Source organism: Bison bison, unplaced genomic scaffold, assembly GCF_000754665.1.
Source record: "Bison bison bison isolate TAMUID 2011002044 unplaced genomic scaffold, Bison_UMD1.0 scf7180017847631, whole genome shotgun sequence".
Classification (NCBI taxonomy): domain Eukaryota; kingdom Metazoa; phylum Chordata; class Mammalia; order Artiodactyla; family Bovidae; genus Bison; species Bison bison.
The window spans coordinates 4,122-13,288 of record NW_011478204.1 but is presented as its reverse complement, the minus strand read 5'-3'; the positions used below and the strand labels follow the sequence as shown (position 1 = coordinate 13,288).

Below are 9,167 nucleotides of genomic sequence, written 5' to 3'. Positions count from 1 at the left end.
ATAAAAGAAATAGGAGCTCAACACCACAAGAAATAATGGAAACAAAATAACAATGGGGTTATACTATTCAAACTGCAAACTGATAAAGATTAATGATATCAAAAGTGTCACATACACTGATGTTGGGTGTGTGAATTGGTGCAGATTGTTTGAAGAGCCCTTTAGCAGGGACTGATCAATCATAATCTCTTGGCCCTTCTATGCATCTCCACATTTTCCTTCTTCCTCCTGCCACAGACGAAAAATTGAAAGACGGGGACAACTGATGCTTCCTAGACCAGAGCCCTAGGGGCTCAGGTGTCACCGCCATAAGACCCATCACAGTGTTCTACAAAACCTGTTTCAAGCCCTGGACACACCCTTGGGCATCCTCAAGGTCTGGGCCTTGTGAGGGTGCCAAGGGCTGACGCTGAGCCTTACCTGAGCAAGCAGCCTGAGAAACACCAGTTTCTAGATCTGTGCTTCCCTCAACTGCCCTACCTTGGCTTCCACTACCTCGGGGGAGAGAAATCTGGAGTTTGATTGTGCATCCCCAGCAAAGCTGTGGCTCTACTCTCTGCAAATTCAAGGGCAGTTTCAGGGATTTGGCAGTGCCTTCTCATTTACAAACTGAGTTTCTCCATACGAGGATGGGTCTGGTGAAGGGAAGTATGATAAACAATTACCTGGATTTGAATTAAAATAAACAATGTGCAAGTTAGTCTTTCTATAAGTCTTCAGGCTTATATATTCATATATAGAGTAACAAAAAAAATGGGGACCATCACTTTCAATTAGTCATGCAGGCATCTGTGTTAAAGTGGAATGGTGGGGCTGGAAGCCTGATTAGAGTGGGTTTAAGGGAGAGTGAGGGAGAAGAAAGGGAAACAATGATATTAGTCAATGACGCATCTCAGTACTAGGAGGAGTGCAGGAAAATGTATCAACTGCTTGAACACAGTGTACCTCTCTCCAGGGTCGGGTAGTGGAAATCCAGGCCAGGGAGGCAGGGATGGGATTTCAAGGAGGGAACAGGCTCTTAGCCTCTTTCCACCCAGCAAAATGATGAAGGGCTCTGTTGGCCTCTGACAATAAGCCCTTTCAGACGACATGCCTACTGCACGTCACAGAAAATGTGAACTTCACTGGCATCCAACCTGGTGACTGTGAGTTTTCTCCAGCACCCCGGATCATCAGCTCCAGGAAGACTGGGATCTAGGTCTCTAGAGTTCACTCTTGTATCCCCAGTGCCTAGAAGTGACCCTGGTGTGCACTCAGTAGGCCCTCAACAAACGCTTGCTGAAAGAAGGAATGAATGTTAGTGCTGGCCAGGATGTTTTTTCTCTCTTTTCTAGAACAGGACTGGCTCAGCTAAAGGCGTTTTGTCAGCACAGTGGAGAATCCATCCAAACCTAGGCACAAGTTAACCTAGGGAGCCTGCTAGAGGAGCCAGTTCCAGAGAGCCCTGGCCTGTTTCACCAAGTCCTTCAAGTGAGAGGCTCAGAGCCAGCCTCTGCCTCTCTCACTGCTCACAACCAAGCCAACCTGCTTCCCCTCCTGCTTGGCCCAGAGAGCCCCCAGGCCAGGCCTGACTTCCCCCAGGGTTCCCAAGGGTTCAGCTGTCACTCTGCTTTCCTTTGTAGGGGAGGATATCAGACACTGGGAAGCTGAGACCTCAGGACACAGAGACACAGACCCATGCATGGTGATCAAGCTACCACTTGCCCCATCTTCCCGGTTTCTCTGTCACTGGGCACTCTTGATTCTTTTGGCTCCATGATATTTATTGTCCCTTTGCACATCGATATCCACCTCTTGTGGTTATGGCTTGCCTCTGTTGGTGGGGGTTGGGGGGACATGTTGGAGGAGGGAGCTAGCCCATTGCTTAGCCATAAGAGTCGGTACTCCTGTACCTAGAGCAGAACTGCTTATCTCTCAGTCACTGTTGGGATAGGAATGTGTTTGATGGACAGTAATTGTTCTACTAGTTTCAAACATTTCAAAAAGGGTGGCTGTTGGGTGTGACTGAGTGATAGCCATTGGGGTGCGGGTGGGGGCATGGTGGGACCGCAAGGATCCTGAGTAAATGGACAGGTTGGCTGGGACTAAAGGATAGAAGATGTCACAGAAATCAAAGCTTTAGAGACATTAGAGCCACTGATCCCAAAGACCCCCACCCCATCCTTAGAAAGAATCCCTCCAGCACATGATCTCATCTATAACCTCAGGTTGTTGATCACATAATATGATGCCATGTCCTTTTGTAAGCTGCTCTTGGTATGTATTGCAGGAAAACAGCAGTAGGGGAAGAGCTACGTTTGGTGAGTGCTTCCCAGAATTGAGAAGAGCCTGGGCTCTTCTGGGAATGTTCTGCTCCTGGCTTAGTCTCTGCTAGGGAAGTCCAGCCCTAAGGCTTCCATACTCCCATGGCCTAAGAGAACCATTTGTTTCCTTGGAAACTCCCAAGTCCTCCAGGCCCCTTCGACTTGCTGTGCTTGGCTCTGAGCCACATCAAGGAAATGTGGGATGCAGGGGCTCTGAGAGTTTCTCCTCAGCTGTTTTCCATTTTTTGGAGTATTTTCTATTATAATATTTCAAATGTGCAGAAAAACAGAGAGACTAGTACAACAGCTAGCACCCCTATTTAATAACACTTTGCCATAAGTGCTTTACAGCTCTCTCTAGTTTTGAATTAAATATCTTTTTTTTTAATTTTATTTTATTTTTAAACTTTACATAATTCCCTGACTCACACTCACTCATGTCCTCCCTGAAGTAGGTCCCCCTCCCGGGCGTTTGAATAACCCTATGTCTTTATGCAGCTTCACAGCCGTTCTGCCTCCTCTATGGGTGACTCCATATCACCTTGGAAATGGTCCCCTGATGCCTCCTGGTGAACTTGGAGGATTCTACAACCCTGAATCCGAAGTCAGAGAGCAAAAGCAAGAACATCTCAGCAGCTTTTCCAGATAACCCAGCACTCAGCCCTCTCCCATCTATAAATTTCTTCTCTTGAAGTGGGCCCTGTCTCAGTGGTAGAGCTGAGCTCTCTGTTTTACCAAGAGAGGCCAAGAGCACCACCTTGAGTCCCAGCCTTGCTCAAGTGATAGGAGTGTTCCATTCACACAGAGGGCTGGTCCCTTGTCAGCTGCTATCACACCCCCTGGGCTCAATGACCAGGTATGACTGATGGGGATGGGGAGGAAGGCAAGACTATGCAGATCTGAGTCCTGATGAGACTCATCCAATGGGTCTACTGGGAGCCGGCTAGGATCACCAGACCACACAGCACTCTCCAAGGTGACCCATCAACCATTTTCCACATCAAAGCCGCTGATACCTGCAGTCGCTCACTATACTGAGGTGGATACAGAGAGCAAATGTGGTAGACAGCCTTCTAAAATGGCTTTGCAGACCCTTGCATCCTGGCACTCCTGCCCTGTATAATCCTTCCCTTTGAGTGTGGACTGGACTTAGTAACTTGCTTCTAATCGACAGAATTTGGCAAACATGGTGACATGTCATTTCTGAGGTTAGATTATACCAAGACTGTGACTTCTGTCTTGTTGGCACTCATTCTCCCTCTCTCCCTCTCTCTCTCTGATTCAGTTTGCATTTTGCATTCTTGCTCTGATGGAGAGGGCCACATAGCAAGGATCTGATGATAGTCTCTGGCCAACGATAGACCAGAGAGGAACTGAGGCCCCCAGTCCAATAACGCACAAGGACCTGGATCCAAACAATAGCCGCATGAGTGAGCTTGGAAGTTGACCCTCCCCCAGTCACACCCTCAGACGAGACCACAGTTGAACTAACACCTTGATCATGGCCTTGTGAGAGATGGATAAAGGAGGACCTGGTTAATTCATACCTGGGTCCCTGCTGCACAAATGCTGGAGCAAATAATGGTATCGTTTTAGGCCACCATGTTTGGGGGTAACTTGTTATGCAGTAGTCAGGAATAACGAAGAGAGCAGGAACCTCTAGGGGCTCAGGGCAGGAGGCAGAGGCCTGATCCAGCCTGGGAGAGCTTCTCAGGGGCCAGGGTGGTGAAGGATGTGCCCACACCTTGGGGACTTGTTCTGCTTTGCCACTAATCCTCTGTGTCACCTTGGGCAAATCACTTGAAGTCTCTGGCTCAGTTTTGCTCTTCTGTTAACACTTAACTGATACTCAGCTTACAAGACTGTTGGAAAGATAACTGCCAGTTTATTTGTAACTCACATGACAGGATGTCTGATACATACTAGGCCCTCAGGGAATGGCAGCCGTGAGTATTGACATAGTTGATGTGAGACCCTGCACCCACCTTGCAGAAGCTCCCCAGTGATCCTGGAGGGTCCAGTACTCAAAAAACCAATCCAGGGAAAAGTATTTCCCTATCAAGTAGTACAAAAGCATTTGTTCTCCAGGAAGGGAGGCTTATCTGAACAGACACTTTTATAAAACTTCTGATGTGAGGGAGGCAGGCCCAGTTGGATGCAATTCTGAAGCAATATCAAGGGACACAAAGGACAAATACTCTCATTTCTCCCTTCCTCCCTCATTCCATTCCTTTTTCTTGTTGCCCGTTTTCAAGGTCCTGTCTTTGCAATTCTGCCTCTTTTCCCTGATGTCATGTCTACTAAACATGCAAAACTTCCATATGTTTTTCTTGTGGTAGACTGCATAAACTCATATCAACGCTCTCACTATGCACTGATCTCTGGCTCCCTCAGGCCACAGAGGAAAGTCTCTGGTCACTGGCTTCTGCGGAACAGCTGAGGTGGGAATCACCTTGACATTCTCATTATTCCCTAGAGATGGTGCATTTAGAGGGCCCCATTTATACAGGATAGACATCTGTACAGGACAGCAGCTCAAGACACATTTCAGACCAGTGGAGTGGAGACTTTGTTCTGGATCCCCCATACCCCAAATGAGATGATTTGATAAGAGCCCCTTTTCATCCAGGATTTTGTCTCTCATCCCCCAGACCTTCCACCTGAACATCTGAACTCTGTTTTTCTCCTACAGCCTCATCTCTCTCTACAGTATGTCTCAAATTTGCCTTCAGTCACCCTCCCCATTCACACACACACACACACACGCACACACACACACACACATACACACACACACTTTCAGTCCTGCCCTGTCTCAAGGCCTTTACACTTACAGCTCTCCTCTGAAACCACTATTTCCCATTTTGATCTTGCACTTGTTCTTCTAGTCTTTGATATTCCTTCCTCCGTAAGGAACCCTTTCTTGCTCCAAGATCACCCCAGTCCTTGGTCTCCTGTCCCCTCTCTGCTGTGCACACAAACATGCCAGGGACTTTTCTCCATCACAGTATTTTGCACAACTGAACTGTCACTTCTGGTAAGTTGATTTGCACGACTGTCCCACCCAGACTCTCACCTCTGGGGCAGGAAGTATGCTTTATTGGTTCTGGAACACCCAGGCTACAGTACATTGGGTCACAAAGAGTCAGACACGACTTAGCGACTGAGCACACATGCACGTATCTCTGATCTAGGACAATGGTGAGCAGTATCCTTTTATTTCTTCCAGCAGGGAGTCCAAAGCCTCCCGCCCAGCAGGAGTTGCATGTTTTCCAAGTCTGGGCTGAGAGAAGTCTCCCTGGAGGTGCCAAAGGCTTTCCTGATATGAAACTGGTCTGGCCAAATATAGGTAGGGCAAGTGGTGTGAGGCCACAAGGGATACAGAGATGGGTGTCAATGTTACCACAGATGACAGATCCCAGGCCCAAGGGGCAAGGTGCTGAGGCTTCCTCTCTCCCTCTGCCATTTCAGGAGAGTTTTTGAAAGGGGACCCCCTGGCTGTTTTGCTGCCACTCACCAACTGATCCAGTGGACAGACAAAGGCATAACTTGGCAAGCAGCACTAGGAATTCTAGTGCCCTGATTTATTTTAACCTACTATATGTGTTCCCTCTTTAGCTCATCCAGCATTTAAGATGATAGTTTTGAATTCTTTGTCAAGTAAGACTTATGCACGTAGTTTTCATGGTGAGTTACTGGATATGTTTGTTATTCCCTTGAATGGGCTAGGTATCCCTGTATCTTCATATGCCTTGGTATCTTTTAGTGAGAATTTAGGAGACTACCTCCCGATCATGGTTCACTCTGCTGGGAAGGTGGTTACGCAAGTGTAAGACAAAATGTCACGGACTTCATCATCTTTAGTGGAATCTTTTCTGAGGAGGTTTACCTTGTTGCTGTAACTCTTTGTTTTTGGAGTGCTTATCAAGATACTTTCGTCTGTATATTGTTGTTTACTTTATATTTCTATATGCAAGCCATGGCCTAGATTTTCCTAGTCCTGTCCTCTTGTTGAAATCCTTCTTTCAAGAACATCTCATTTCAAGAGCCCTATTTAAATCCATTTGCTTTTTCACTGCTCGTAGTTTTGAATAAGAGGCGAGCTGTACCATGAGGTTTATACTGACATCTTGGAAATGATATAGTGATCTTTTCTGATGGATCAACAAATAGTTCAGAAGTCATCCAAATGTTATTTTCTTTACAAAATGCAAAGCATAGGTCTCAGCAGATGTACACTTCTCACATTTATGGTTCTCTTCATTGTCTCATTATAAGAAACATAACACTCTCTGACCAACCTGGCATGGATCCTGAAGGGCTTTATGAAGGTACCATTTTTTATGTCTAGAGAGCTAAACATTTTCTTTTCTCTATAGCACTTTCATGTAATATCTTTTTTTACTTTTTAGCTCCTAGCATCTTTTATTCTTACTAGACTCTAGATACAATTAAATCTAGCAGGGCAGGGCTCAATTCTGTTTAAGCTTCACATTTGAGATTAATTACTTAAATATCATAAATGGATGCACATTCTCAAAACCAGGAAACTAAAATTTGATGTAACTGATTTACTTGATATTTATGTAACCATAAAAGATTTTATATGCTACATGAGCTTTCGTGTTATAAATTTGACCTTCTTATAAACTTGCTTTCATATAAAACATAGTAACTCTTTGCTCATCTATCCTAACCTATGAATTGTCACACCAACACTTTTTAAGATCTATTTAAAGAGATGAGTTCTCCTTATACAAGTTTAAGAAACCTGAAGCTCCAACCCAGAAATTTAAAATTCTTTTGTTTCACCAGAGATAGATTATGGGCAAATCTTACCTAAGTAGTACTATAGGAAGTTACAGTGTTGGCCAAAAGGAGACACAAGTTTTCAACCATTGTTTTAATGGGTCTCAAGGTCTGTGACAGATTTTTGGTCAAATTGTTTCTATTGAAAAGTTCTGAACTGCCACACACAAAACTCATGGTCCACAAAACATTCACCTCACCTTCTGAAGGTTTTGTGATTCATTGTTATCATTACCCAGTGTTTTACATTAACCTTCCATGGCCAATTGAGGCAAACAGTTCTGAGACCCTTCTTCCACCACTAAGGCTGGGTTGGCAGGTGTTAGTGATAATATTCATCTAGTCTTCTGAGCTTGTTTGGCAGACTTGGTGACCTTGCAAGCTCTAGCTGCCTTCTTGTTCACTGCTTTGATGACACTCACAGCAATCACCTGTCTCATGTCACGAACAGCATAATGGCCCAGAGGAGGATACTCAGAGAAGCTCCCAACAGATGGACTTGCCAGGACCCATGTCAATGATTGGTGGCATCAAGAGTTTTGAGGCCATCTTCAGAATGATGATCAGTCTTCTCATTCAGCTCAGCAAAATTGCAAGCAATGTGAGCTGTTTGACAGCCCAGCACAGGTGCATATCCAGCACTGATTTGGGATGGATGGTTCAAGATAATCACCTGAGCTGTGAAGCCAACTTCTTACATCAGTGGGTCATTTTTGCTGTCACCAGCCACATTGCTATGACAAACATCTTTGACAGACACGTTCTTGACACTGAAGCCCACATTGTCCCCAGGAAGGCCTTTACTCAGTGCTTCATGGTGCATTTCAATAGACTTCAGTTGTTACGCTGACTGGAGCAAAGGTGACCACCATGCCAGGTTTGAGAACACCAGTCTCCACTTGATCCACAGTGGCAGTATCAGTACCACCATTCTGTAGATGTCCTGGGGGAATCAAACACAAGAGTTTGTCAGGTGAGTTGGTGGCAGGATGCATCCAGAGCTTCAAGCAGTGTGGTTCCACTGGCATTGTCATCTTTACTGGTGACTTTCCATCCCTTGAATCAAGGCATGTTAGCACTTGGCTCTAGCATCTTGTCGCCATTCCAGTCAGAAACTGGCACAAATGCTACTGTGTCAGGTTTGTAGCCAGTTTTCTTAACGTAGGTGCTGACTTCCTCAACAATTTCCTCATTTCTCTTCTGGCTGTAGGGTGGCTCAGTGGAATCTATTTTGTTAGTTCCAACAATTAGTTGTTTCACACCCAGAGTGTAAGCCAGAAGGGCATGCTCGTGGATCTGCCCATTCTTGGAGATACCCGCTTCAAATTCACCACCACCAGCCGCAGTCATCAGAACAGCACAGTCAGCCTGGGACGTGCCTGTAATCATGTTTTTGATGATGTCTCTGTGTCCTGGGGCATCATTGATGGTCACATAGCCCTTACTGGTCTTGAATTCCCACAAGGAGATATCAATGGTGATACCACACTCATGTTCAGCTTTCAGTTTGTCCAAGACCCAGGCATGCTTGAAGGAGCCCTTTCCCATCTCGGCAGCCTCCTTCTCAAACTCTTCAATGGTTCTTTTGTTAATCCCACCACATTTGTGGATCAAATGGCCAGTAGTGGTAGACTTTCCACATGCCCAATGACAAGGATGTGGATGTGGGTCTTCTCCTTTCCCATTTTTGCTTAGGTTTAGCGGTGGTTTTCACAACACCTGTGTCCTGGTCGCAAAATTGTTGCAAGAAAGCTATCTTTTAACCTTAATGATTTATTTTGTTTATGGCTTTCCCTCTCACTCCACTAGGATGTAAGCTCAAGTGATTTGTGTCTGTTTTGTTTTGTGCTCTACTCAAATGGTTAGAAGAATGCCTAAAACACAGAACACAGAAGACCTCAAAAGGTATCTGCTGTATTGAGCTGGACTGATATATGCTGACACCTGAGGCTATCCTCAGTTAAAGACTCACCACCAATCCCTTCGCCTGGATGCGCCAAAAGGCCAATGTTCAAGAGTGCCAACTTTGCTATGTGTATTTATTAACTTCATCCC

General features: G+C 45.5%; 1 pseudogene; it reads right to left on the bottom strand.

The window, feature by feature from the left end:
• Positions 1-7,447: 7,447 nt before the first annotated feature.
• LOC104991164 lies at positions 7,448-8,797 on the bottom strand (annotated as a pseudogene).
• Between the last annotated feature and the right edge of the window lie 370 nt (positions 8,798-9,167).